The sequence below is a fragment of the Gopherus evgoodei genome, chromosome 14 (assembly GCF_007399415.2).
Source record: "Gopherus evgoodei ecotype Sinaloan lineage chromosome 14, rGopEvg1_v1.p, whole genome shotgun sequence".
NCBI lineage: Eukaryota > Metazoa > Chordata > Testudines > Testudinidae > Gopherus > Gopherus evgoodei.
Genome location: NC_044335.1, coordinates 7,923,425 through 7,936,278, shown reverse-complemented (window position 1 = coordinate 7,936,278; position 12,854 = coordinate 7,923,425). Strand labels below are relative to the sequence as shown.

Sequence of the window (12,854 nt, the reverse complement as noted above, 5' to 3'; positions counted from 1 at the left end):
TGTGTGACCTTGGGCTAGTCATTTAATCTCTCTGAGCTTTGATTCCCCTTCCTTTATGCTTGTTTATTTAGAATATAAGCTCTTTGGCTCGGACAGTGTCTCTCATCATGTGTATGTACAGCACCTGACACAGGGGGGCCTCGATCTCCATTGTGACCTCCAGGACCTATTTATAAATAATATTAATATAAAGTGGCAAAAAGTGAAGCCCAAAGCCTTGAAGGTTCCCTGAATGAATTCTTCCCTTTGCTACTGCCATCAGCACGTCACAGATAACAGGCCTCTCACATCTAACTTCCACCTAAGAAGCTTAAGCAGGAGCTTCTGATTTGGTTTCTTAAGTGAGAGCAAAACTTGATAGAGGCTCATGCATCTCCAAATTGCTGTTGGGCAGAGTGAACAGCCCAGAGCAGATGTGCAGCAGCTTCCTATGCAGTCTGGTCATCAACAAGCCATTGTTTAATATCACTGCAGCCGAACTGCAAAGGGAAGGGCTATATTGCTGCATCGTACCTGCTGTTCTCTGCCATTCCTGCAGGTGTATGGACGTCATGGGCAGACTTTAAGTTATGCTTATACTTTAAACAGGCACATATTCGATTATGGAATGATTTAGCTTTTAAAATGCAAACACAGGGTCAAATTCTTAAACAATATGAAATTGTTGTAATGTAGATGTTGTAATACGCTATAGGCTGCATGGGCCTGGTATAAATGCTGTATGCTTGACATGAGGACATGAGTTGCCTGCTGGCAGCTGAAGCAAGGATTTAAGGTTATGAGCGGTCAAGAATTGTCTGTGCAAAACAAACTTGGTCATGTCTGTAAGAGGAAATGGAATGTTTTGGATTATGGCAGCCTGCCCAGAACTGCTCTTCTGGAGTTATGGATGAAAGGCTTAGTAATCAGACAAAGAACTAATGATGCAATGGACTGGTCTATGAAAAAGGTTGTTTGCTATAGCTGAAGTTGGAATCAGACATCGACCCAGCGTCCTGAAAAAGAAGAGGTGTGTAACGTGAGGTTCCCCACACCTTGTGATCAGAATGAATTTTGACAGGCCATCGGGGTTTCCTTCGGATCTTCAGATTCTGGTGTAGCATGAAAGGAGTGTGAATGTGGAGTGAGTGGGGTTTATACTGTAATCAATAAAAATATTTAGAGTATTATATACCAACACTGTGTCTGGTATCTGCCTGCTCCCCCATCCCATAGGGAGGTCTCTATCAGAGCCTAATAAAATGGCCCTTAAAATGGGAGTCCATGCAAGCTGCCGAAACGCTGATGTGTGCTCATGATTTGGTTGATAGCAGGCTCACATGCGTACAACCCCCTCGCATAGGTTATTTCAGCCAACAGCATGAACAACCTGAATGTGATGGTATGCACAGACATCCCCGCTGGGCCCACGTCCAGACTAACCCGCAACATCGGCGGGTTAAAATCGATTGCGCGGGGATCGATATATCGCGTCTAGTCGGGACGCGATGTATCGATCCCCGAGCGCGCTTACATCGATTCCGGAACTCCATCAACCCAAACGGAGTTCCGGAATCGACACGGAGAGCCGTGGACATCGATGCCGCGCCGTCCAGATGGGTGAGTACCTCGATTTTAGAAATTCGACTTCAGCTACGTTATTCCCGTAGCTGAAGTTGCGTATCTAAAATCGATTTTAATACCCTAGTCTGGATGTGGCCTGGGTCAAGGGACTCACAAGCATAATAATTCAGCCCAGGACCCCCATGTGTAAAAAATCCATCACTAGAGAATGCAAGTGAAAATTCAGAAAAATAATTGCATATGCAAGTTATTTACACAAACAACGGGGGGGGGGGCCACATTTTGAAAACTAGGCCCATTCTGCCTACAGGGCATTTGATGCATTCCCTTTGGCTAACCTTGTTTCTTCCTATGATTATTCAGAGATCAGGGAGTAGGGCAATATTTTTTATTTGACTGACTTCTGTTGGTGAGAGAGACAAGCTTTCGAGCCACACAGAGCTCTTCCTCAGACATTTTAATGGTAAAGGGGCATTTCAGCTGGAATTCTTAGTTCTGCGGGAACTATTGCGCTATTTTCCCCTCTATTTTATTCATAAAGATAAATGTTGTGATAATCTGCTTGTGCATGAAAAGAAAATAACATAAACCTTGAAAATATTTATTTTGAGTTCCATTGTAATATAAGGTAGTAAAGACTAAAAATCTGTCATTGCTGGTTGCAGCCTTGTCAGTTTCACCAGTAATTGTTTCTTTCCTTTGTTTGCCAGCCCTGTACATTTTAGAAGGAACATGCACTGTGAGGTGTGGCTCTGAACTCTCCAGCTGTGCATAATGGGTATGCTGGAGTGTGTCACCCAAACACGCCAGAGAACAATAGCTGCAGCGTGTCCCTGCCTTGGTCTTTCCTGGTAAATAGCATTGACTCATTGTCCTCTCCCGGAGAGCCTGGGCTTCAATAGAACCAAAAGAAGAATCTCTTCAAAAATACAGACGCCCCAGGGCACTTTTTTCCTTGGCCAGGACAGGAAATTATGCATTTTACCTCATTCACTTCATACAAAACAGAGGCACATCAACTCCAACAGGCATGCACCCACACAAACACACCCACAGATATAGACACGTGTACATGCACAGACATGTGTACAGACACAGGTAGGCAAATGGAAAGATGCAGCCTCACAGACACACTCACGCAAACAGGGACACACCCAAAGATGCAGAGGGACACAAACACACACAAAAAGATACAGACGAATATGTGTGCGCGTACACACACACACACACACACAAAGAGGACATGCACACACAGGGTGCTTGTGCACAAAGGGGGACATGCAGGGGGATACACACAAACCCAAAAAGGGACATGCGCAAAGAGGAATGCCCAAAAGGATGGACCGACATACACAGAGAGACAGAATCTTTTTCAGTGTCTGGGGTCTGGAAATGAAACTGACCGCCCCCCTTGAACTAGTCCATCCCCTTCCCTTCCCCTTGCCCCCCATCCGCCTTTCCTCTCTTCTTTTTCCTCCTATCTCCCCTTCCCTCCCTCCCTCCACTAACTTTCTCTTCCCTTTTCCCATCCTCTCTTCCTTCTCCCTTTTCTTCTTCCCTTCCCCATGCTCCTCTCCCCAGGGTAAACCCACCCCACCCTGCTCACCCACTTCACTGCAGGGCTCTCCCAGGCAGTCACAACCCCCCAGCCTAGCCCCTGCCCCTGCCCCGCCCTGCCCCTCCCCTGGAGGCGAGGCTTGGCTTGGCTCGCTCGCTCTTTCTCTCTCTCTCTCTCTCTCTCTCTGGCTGCTACTTTCGGTTTTAAAGACACCTTGAGCTGGAGATGCGCTTCTATTGGTCCAGCTGGGATAAGGCCACCACCTTAAATCCGCCTGGATTGGTTTGGCTCTTCATCAATCATTTCTAGTAGCCGGGACTCCAGATGGTACTGAATGGGGAAGGAGGGAGGGAGAAATAGAAACTCATGCACAGAAGGAGACAGCAGCTGCCAGAGGCCAGGAGGAGGTACATGCGGATGGCTGGCTGGGTGGGGAGAATGGGGTAGCCAGTACTGTGTGTATAGAATAATGCAGAGAGACAGTGTAATAGATTGTAAGGTAATAAATTATCTATATAGTGACTATGGAATAATGATTATAGAGATCCAGATTAGACTTTCCTGTTTTCATTTAGGTCCCTTTTGTGCTGAGGTTTATTGCAAAACTCAGAGCTCTGAGCATCTGTTCTGCTGAATATTATTTTCATTTCCCTGGAGGGTGGGGGTAAATGGTCAAGGTGGGCAGCCTTAGGGAAGTAGGATGGCAGCTAAGGGCTGGCAGGAAATACAGGCTGGGGAGAGGTATGGACTAAGCATGGATGAGTTTATATTTATTCTGTGTTCAATGGCTGACCAAGAGCAGCAGTGCAGAATGAATGAGAGCTATGTGTTCTGATTGTCGGGTTATGCGTAGCAGTTACTCCACAGGATAGTAGGGTCCTAGCACTTAGCTCTGGGGATACAGACAGACAGACAGCATCGGCACAGCCTAGGCACCCTGTTTAAATCATGTAGATATAAATAATGTATTAACATGGCTAGGGAACTGGGGTGGCTGACAAAGTTGTAGTAAAAAGACCAAGTGAATGAGCACTTGATGTCACGTTACCTCCCTCCCTGTTTTTGTAGCAGCATGTTCAGGCCGCACAATTTGGGTGAAATCCTGGCTTATTTGGTGTTTATTGGTTTTTGTTTTGGTCACTAAATAGCTTAATTTTGCATGTCTCTAAGAGGGAGCACAAAGCACATGGAATGGGCTGAGACCTCAAGGGAGGAAGAGAACATGTTATGAAAGAGACAGCAGGGAACCACCCCACCCAGCAGCAGTATTTTGTTATAATTTATGATCATTGACTGTGGATATTTTGGGGGAATATAACAGGAGGGAAGAGGCTGCCGATAGGCATGTGTTGGTCTTTTAAGCTCTGCTTCTTTTCATTTTGCCACTGGCCTGCATGCTGATGGGGCAGTTTTGGGTTCTGCTTGGGGGGCAAAGATGTGGGATGGTGATCTGAATTAATGTTAAGCTGGGTGACCTTATTCACCTCTCCTCAGAAACCTTCACTGAAGCTGGGTGAGAGTGCATGGGAGACGCAGCACTGCAGCCACATGCTCTGAAAACTGCCTGCTTCTGTAGCGTGCAGCATTGTTCCTTCTGCCGCAGTCCATGTGGTAAGTGTACACTCAGCCCAGGCCCTGGGCCCTGGGGAGGGCTGGGGCTTCTGAGCAGTTTTTCCAGGAGACAAGAGGATAGAGGGGGAGGGGCTGGAGATGGAGGGGCCTAATGGCTTATTTAATTGAGGCAAGGGAGGGAGACTTGCCTGTGCTCCAGCACTCTGTTGGGTTATTCTCGGTCATGCACCTGCTGCTGCCACAAGGCTATCGCCTGCCTGCACTTCTGTCAGGAAATGAGTCTCTCTACTACTCTGCAGTTCGTGCCCACCCCCTCCTCCGCTTGAGTTAATGATCAAATTAAACTGAAATGCTTCCCACAGAGGGCCAGACCCTGCTCTTGCTTAGACCGGTGTACATTAGGAGTAATTGTGTGGAGTCCAATGGAGTTAACCCAGATACATTAAAATCTTGCTCATAAAGGGGCAGATCCTGATTTCAGTTACACTGGAGTAAACCAGGGTATGTCTACACCATAGTGGCACACCTATGGCACTGCGGCTAAACCGCTATCGTGCTGCAGTGTAGATGTGTCCTGCCTCAACGGAAGGGGTTTTTCCAGAGATGCAGCCAATCTTCCTCTTCGAGAGGTGGTAGCTGATAGGAGAATTCTTCCATCAACATAGGTGCATCCACAGTGTGGGGCTAGGTCAACTTAACCATGTTGCACAGGGAGTGAGATTTTTCACAGCCCTGAGCGAGGTAGCTAGGTCAATCTAATCTTAAGGTGCAGACCAGACCTTAGTTCAGTTCCAGATTAACACTGGTGTAAGTGAGAGCAGCATCTGGCCCTAAATTTAATCCTGTGGCATAAACAAAAAATCCAGAACATGAATGATCACTGCCCCACTTGGAAACTTTCAGATGTACAATAGGTCACTCAAACCACATTCAAATGTTATGCACCCTTTTCTCTATTTCCTTTAGCATGATTGGGGATTGCCAAGTAATATGTGGGAGATAATGGCTCACTAGAGGTCACCTTTCAACTCACACCATTATGAGCAGCACAGAACATTTTACTGCCTCATACATGGGCTGATACAGTAGCAGGCAACTCAGGCACAATGCATGTCGTACTGAAACGTCATCATGCTTTGAGCTTGGTGTTAATCAAATGATATGATCTCTTAGAAAGTAGAAATACTTTAGTGCAATAGTGAAGGCTTTTTATCTTATTGTAATAATAATAATAATAATAATAAATAGTTTTCATATAGCTAGTTGACTTTTTTTGAATAACATTTTTCAACTTGAAAATGCCTTTTTTTTTCCAAAAAAATTCTGGCAAAAGGAATTTGTCAAAAATCTTGACATTTTTCAATTTCCATGATATTTTCTGTGATTTTTTTTAAGCAGTATTTTTATCAGTACAATGGTATCACCAGGTACCATTGAAATGTTCCAAATTTTAAGTAAACAATAAGTATAGTTAATAATAAAATAACAATAGTAATGCATTTTATTCTTTCTTTATCTTTATCTTTATCTTGTTGTGCTTCATCAATCAGAGCACAGCACCATTTTTATGATGAGCATGAATTGGATCATTTGCTTTTCTTCCCTGGGCAGAGGGGATGCCAATCCAGTGGCTGTCTTTGTGGGCATAAATAGAAAACTTCACGGCACCATCCCTTCTTGGGAGCATGTAGACTCCTGAAGGGGCATGCAAGAATGTGGCTTGATGGGATTTTAAAGCAGATGGAGGAAGGAGGGAGTGGAATAGTGGACCAGCTTCTCTATGCAGTGACATCCCTGGCTGATCCCACAGAAACCTAAGTAGATACCTGATTGAAAATTAATGCTATTTCACTGGCTTTAATTCCTTCTTGGCCCCTCTCCAGTTGCAATTGCCACAAAAAAACTACCCTGCCAGGGAAAATTGGGGCCAGCCTTCTATGCAGACACACCATTACACTCTGCTCTGCCTTCTTCTGTCTTGGAACATCAGAATCCATTGGAAGTGGAGGCCACGACTCCTGCCCATTTCACTTCACCCAATACCCTTCTCTTCAAGTATATAATTGACTGCGAACTCCCTGAGCTGAATCCCATAGTGTTCCCAGCCTCAGCCTTTGTAATTTTCCCAATGGAAAGGGACAACATCTGTTGTTATTAGGGCCGGTAATGCAAGAAAAATCTTTTCTCATGGGAAAAAAAAATAAAAAATTTGAGGTTGATTTCATTTGATCTGTTTTCCAATGTTTTCAGAATGTTTCGCAAATTGAAATCCCCTCCTCCATTTTTATTGAAAACATTCTTGAAATGTTTCAGTTTTTTGTAATTTACTGAAAACAAAATTAAATGCATTTCAATCACATTTTTTATTTAAAAATGGAAAAAAAATTAAAAAGCATGTTTTTCACAAGAAAAAGAAAAATGTTGATAATTTTCCCCAAAGAAACCTCACTGGATTTTCAAAATAAGGCCTCATTTTCACTAAAATGTTGTCATTTGTTATTTTTGACCCACATCAATTACGAGATGTATTGTTGTCTTTTTGCTTAGGGGTCCAATCAGGACTCAGTATGTCATTGTGCTAGGAGCTGTACAAACACCAGAACAAAAGATGCTCCCTGTTCCAAAGAACTTCCAATCTAAGTATAAGATGAGAGACAACAGGTGGGGGAAATGCTATTTCAGTGTGATAAGCAGTGATCACAGTGCCGCAGCTGCCAAACCATGTTTCCAGCTATACTTTGCAAGGCTAGTCTATCTGTTGGGATATTATTAATCATAATTATGTTCATATCATGTTTTGCATTCCTGAGATCTCAATGGCATTTAGCATTAGCAAAGTGAGCTCCACACTACTTCCGGTAAGGTAGGTCAGCACTGCCATTATCTCCTTTGTACAGATTGTTCATTTTCACCCAGGCATGGGGATATCCCAGCATGATCCTCAGCTTTTTTCATACCTTGTTTCCTGGTGTATACATTGCAGTGTTGGACATGAATTTATGTTAAAAAAAACAAACCCTTTACTGTGCAGAATCACTTGAGTAGAAAGGGATACAAGTGAGCCCTGTATATATACTGCATATATCTTGGTAATCAGCAATAATGGGAATGGAAGAATGTGTCTGAGGTTTTGACAAGACATGGTGCTGGGATGCATGCAATGAATGTATACGTATACCCAGGGATCAGCCCTCTGAATTGCAGAGAGGCTTCCATGTAGTGTAGGACAATGAGCTCAGCAACCCGAGTTGACACCTCTGTGTGCTCTGAAATGAGAGCTGGTGACTGGGGACGGGGGGAGTGGGCATGCTGGGGAGGGAAGGTTTAGATGAAAGGCTGGATCTTCAGCTGATGTGACATACAGAAGCTTCTTTGATGTCACCAGAGCTACAGTGATTTACAGCAGAAGAGAATCTGGCTCATAGGGTGACCGTGGCAAAGAGGGTGAGTGCAATCTCATGAGTTCAGTTTACATGCATAGCAGCTAGGTTTTTCAATCTCTTCTACAGCCAACCAGGAGTAGTTGCTACTACTTCAGAACTGTATTTAGCAAAGACATTTAGCAGAGACAGTGTGGGGAGTCAGTCACTGATGGAAAAGCACCCCAGGGTGCAAAGAAATTAGCATCCAACTACTCAGTGCTGCTTGATCTTAGATTGCAAACACACCAAGGCAAGCTCTGTCTTTTTATTATGTGTGTGTACATCACCTAGCATGATGAGACCCTGGCCTGTGGTTGGGGCCGCTAGGTACTACTGCAGCACCATAAATCAATCAGAATGATTGCTAGAACACAGGGCACTCTTCCCATGCCTAATCCTCCCCAACACATCCCCTAGATGAATGAGGGTGAAGTGGATGGCATAGCGCTTTAGAATGATCTCGGATGATAATACTCTTCTTGTCAAGCCAACACGTGGCAGTGATCACTCTCCTTTGTTTACTTCACTTTTATTATGAGCAGGGTGGATTTGATTTAAATCACTAGTCAAGAAGACTCGATTTAATCATGGATTTCTACATAAAAGTGCATTCTTGTTGGTTGTTATAACCTTAATACATATTCTTCACAACTCAGAGATAGAGGCGATAGATGAGACCCAAACTAGGTCTCTTTTAGGGCCTGCTGCCATTATAGGTTTTCCCTTCTCGTGAGAGAATTTCGTCCCCAACAATCTTCTGTTCATTGAACTTTTTGAAACTTTACACTTTTAGAGAGAGGTAAGGGATTGACTCTGTGTACACACATTTGAAGAGGGACAATAGGGTTGAGGTCTGTTATTTCTCACCTTTATATATCATTTATTTATTTATTTTAAAACATTTTTGCTGTTAACAAGCATGTTATCTCTGGAGACACAAATCCACAGTTTGAGAACTGCAAAACTAAGTATCTCTGATGGTATCTTCTAGACTTGGCACTGAGTCCCATTGGGTAGATAGAAAGGTTAACCTAAATAATCTATGCAGAATTCCCTGGAACCCCATAAGATTGGGTCCCTAATCCAAGAACTATTGGAACTCATTTACATAACTTTTCTTACCCTAAACATGACATGAATATATTGTCTCATACTATAGAATTAGAATTTATAATCTCTATTCCATGATGAGATATCTTTGAGCTATTATGTATCTTTAGCTATGTTTTTTCTTCAAAAAGCATTTTATAAAAAAAATCTCATTTAAATTAAAAAAATACAATTTTTTGATTTTTTTTTAAATCATTGATTTTTATCCACATTGACTATGAGTAACAGAGCCCCGTGATCAGCAACCTCTCACTCTCTCACAAGACCTCCTCCAGACCCCTGCGGGACTGAGTCCCTATTATGCAGGCACAGTTACTCTAGGAATACAAACTGAGTATTTGGGCATTGTATTTGAATTCTGTTTCAGTAGCATGAACAGACCACACTGGGGTAGCATTAATAGAATATTGACTTTTCCAGTTTGTTCCTTAACCACTACGCCATCTTCCTGTCAGTGAGGTGTGGAGTAAGATTATTATGCAATGAGAGAGTTTTTCCATCATGCAAAATTCTGGTTAACATAATAATATAGTAATGCATAGTAAGATCCTGCTATGCAAATATTTAGCAAAGAGCTGATGCTGTATTTGTTCTAATCCGAAGAATCACATTGCTTGTATTTAGTTTGTTAGAGGCTTGGTGGTCAGCCAAATAGAATATGATATCAAAGGAAAAGTTCCCCTTTTAATGCTGTCTCCCTCTTGATAGCCTGATGCCTCTGCAGCCTTTACGGTATGTAAGATCATATCCTTCCAGTGCTGTTACTTTAAGATGGGTCTGAAAAACCACGCTCTGTGCTAGTTACAAATTCCCACCTAGCAGGCATTTCAGGGTGACAGCCTTTGAAGTCAGTTGGAGTTTTGATTTTTGTTTCAGTGGTAATAGGACCAGGCCTGTCATGTGCTTCTTTAATATCTTTGAAACACTTTCTCTTTCCTGTTTGTTGTTGTTCTTGTTGTTATTAAGGCAATTTAGAGCCAAATGCTAGGTGACATAAAATGTCATAGCTCCATTCTGGCCTTAGTGAATTTAGAGACCGTGAAAGATGCTGGAGTGACAGCATCAGAATCTTAGACCCAGATCCTCAGAGATATTTAGGCTCCTAACTTCCACTGATTTCAAAGGGAATTAGGCACATAAATGTCTGTGAGGATCTGGGTCTTAAGTCCTTTATCTTCAGCATGAGATGTGCAAAAGCAATGACAATTCAAAGCTCCAAACACTGTCCTGCCAATGTACCTCAACTACCATATTGGGCCTAATCCAATGCTCATTAGTGTTCACGGAAGGATATTGGATCAGACCCATTGTTATGATGGTTTCTAGATATGGACATCTGTCCATTATAAATTAGATGGAGCAACCCCACATCCCCAACTCTGTCATGCAGGCCACTGAAGAGCTACTAGCTGGCCATGATATTCAGTCATTACCATATTCATCACCATATGAAACAATGACCTCCTAGGAGTCATAGACTCTATCCCATTACAACTCCCAAACAAACATGTCCATCCTACTTTGGAGATCATGATAGGAAATGTACTGATTTGACATAAGAACTGATTCAAAGAGCGCTGAAGTCAATGGAAGGTCTGTAATCGACTTCAGTGGGGTTTGCCCTATGCCCTTAGTTGCTACAGTGGCCATTGCATTGGGAATACATAAGACAGAGAGGTAAGTAGGTGGACTGTTTAAGCAAAATGTTTAATATTTACACAGAAAAGTTTTTCTGATGTTAAACCTCTGTTTGGACAGAGCCTAGCTAACCTTTTTCACAAGATTTCCATGTTGCTGGTGTCAAAAAGTAATGTCATTATATTTAGCTGTCTCTTAGGGGTTTAATGAATGAAAACTATTGTGATCAATAGCTGGAGCACAATATACGTGCAAAACATCCTTTTTATTCTAATTCGATTGTGTTTTAATTTTCAGTAAAATGGCAAGCATCCAGATTAGTCTTTGAAATTCCCATTGTAATTAAACACGTTAGGTCAATTCCATCCTTTGTGTAATTCCACTGATTTACATAGAACTATCCAAGGGATGACTTGGCCCCTAATTTTAAAAAATTATGTATATTTTATATGTGACATGAACAACTTTTTACCATGCAAACTTGCAGAATGGCAAACTGAGGGAACTGAATACAGTTTCTTCTGAATGATAACAGGTCTAAGAAGAAATGGAAACGTGTAACACTTAACGGGTTTTTTAAATTGATTTTAGAGGAGGTAGGAGGTAATTGTACATGTTGAGAAAACCATATATTGTTTTTTCAAAGGAGATACATAAGGATTTGTTATGGTCTGTCTGAAGAAATTCCTAGCAAAAGTATTTTTCTATATTTCCAGAGATACAATTTCACCTTTGTGAAATACAGCTCTCGGGACACACTCTGGCAATGAGATAGGTCTTTTATTTTGCTAGTTGTCAAGGATATAGAAAAATAAATAGAAACTATAGAGGTCTGATAAATGAGCATAGCACCTGATAAAGAAATATAAGGGTTCCCAAAAGAGCTTCCCTTTTCTGTTCCTACATATACCCTTCCCAGAAAACCACCTCAAGTCCAAATTTAAAACATTAAGATATTCTGAACTGTTGTTTTAAAATTTCTTCCATTTGGGGGGCCACATAGAGACCATGGACTCACCTCTGATTCCTGGTGCTAGTTAGAGCAGGTGCAGGGCTGCTGTAACTCATATCAGCTGGAATGTCCATTCTGCTGGCCCAGAACTGCTAACACATAGCACATTCTTTCCATGCCTAGCACTGCAATACATCCCCTAGATCAGGGGTTGGCAACCTTTCAGAAGTGGTGTGCCGATTCTTCATTTATTCACTCTAATTTAAGGTTTCGCATGCCAGTTATATATTTTAACGTTTTTAGAAGGTCTCTTTCTATAAGTCTATAATATATAACTAAACTATTGTTCTCTGTAAAGTAAAGAAGGTTTTTAAAATGTTTAAGAAGGTTCATTTAAAATTAAATTAAAATGCAGAGCCCCGGACCGGTAGCCAGGACCCAGGCAGTGTGAGTGCCACTGAAAATCAACTCGTGTGCTGCCTTTGGCATGCGTGCCATAGGTTATCTACCCCTGCCCTAGATGAATGAGGGTGGAGTGGATGACATGGCCCTTTATGCTACCAGGGGATTCCCCTATAACGAGGGAATCCCTAGCAGCCTCCTGAAGGCAGTTTTAAGTCCTCTTTGTGCTGCTGAAGTAGATTTACTCTGGACTAAGGATCTGGCTCCTTGAAGCCAGATTCTGATTCAAGTTACACCAGTGCTGATCCAGAATAACTCCTCTGACATTAGGGTAACCAAGAGCAGAGTGTGACCCATTTGGTTGGGCTTTTTTTCCCTAAAACCTGAGGGAAAACATTGAAAGAAGTATTTTAGGAGAAGATTTTCAAAGCTACCTAAAAAATCTAAATTACAATGAATGTGAATTAGGCACCCGTGTTCACTAGGCAGCTTTGAATGTCTCCACCTTAATTTTTTTTAATCAATGCAGTTTTTTAAGTGCAAGTTTTTCTCACACTCCATCACATAGGGGGCCAGATTCTTTCTTCCTTGAGTCTTATTTACTTACTGTGAGAAGTTGCATTGACCTTGACTGGAA

General features: G+C 42.3%; 1 protein-coding gene across 3 annotated transcripts in view; it reads left to right on the top strand.

The window, feature by feature from the left end:
- Positions 1-3,349: 3,349 nt before the first annotated feature.
- SLCO4A1 (solute carrier organic anion transporter family member 4A1) overlaps positions 3,350-12,854 on the top strand; it is a 45,031-nt gene continuing 35,526 nt past the window's right edge. For all 3 annotated transcript variants that reach the window (XM_030533436.1, XM_030533438.1, XM_030533437.1), the window contains exons 1-2: positions 3,350-3,528; positions 4,616-4,732. The gene's annotated coding sequence lies outside the window, so the exon portion shown is untranslated. The remainder of the gene's footprint in view (positions 3,529-4,615; positions 4,733-12,854) is intronic.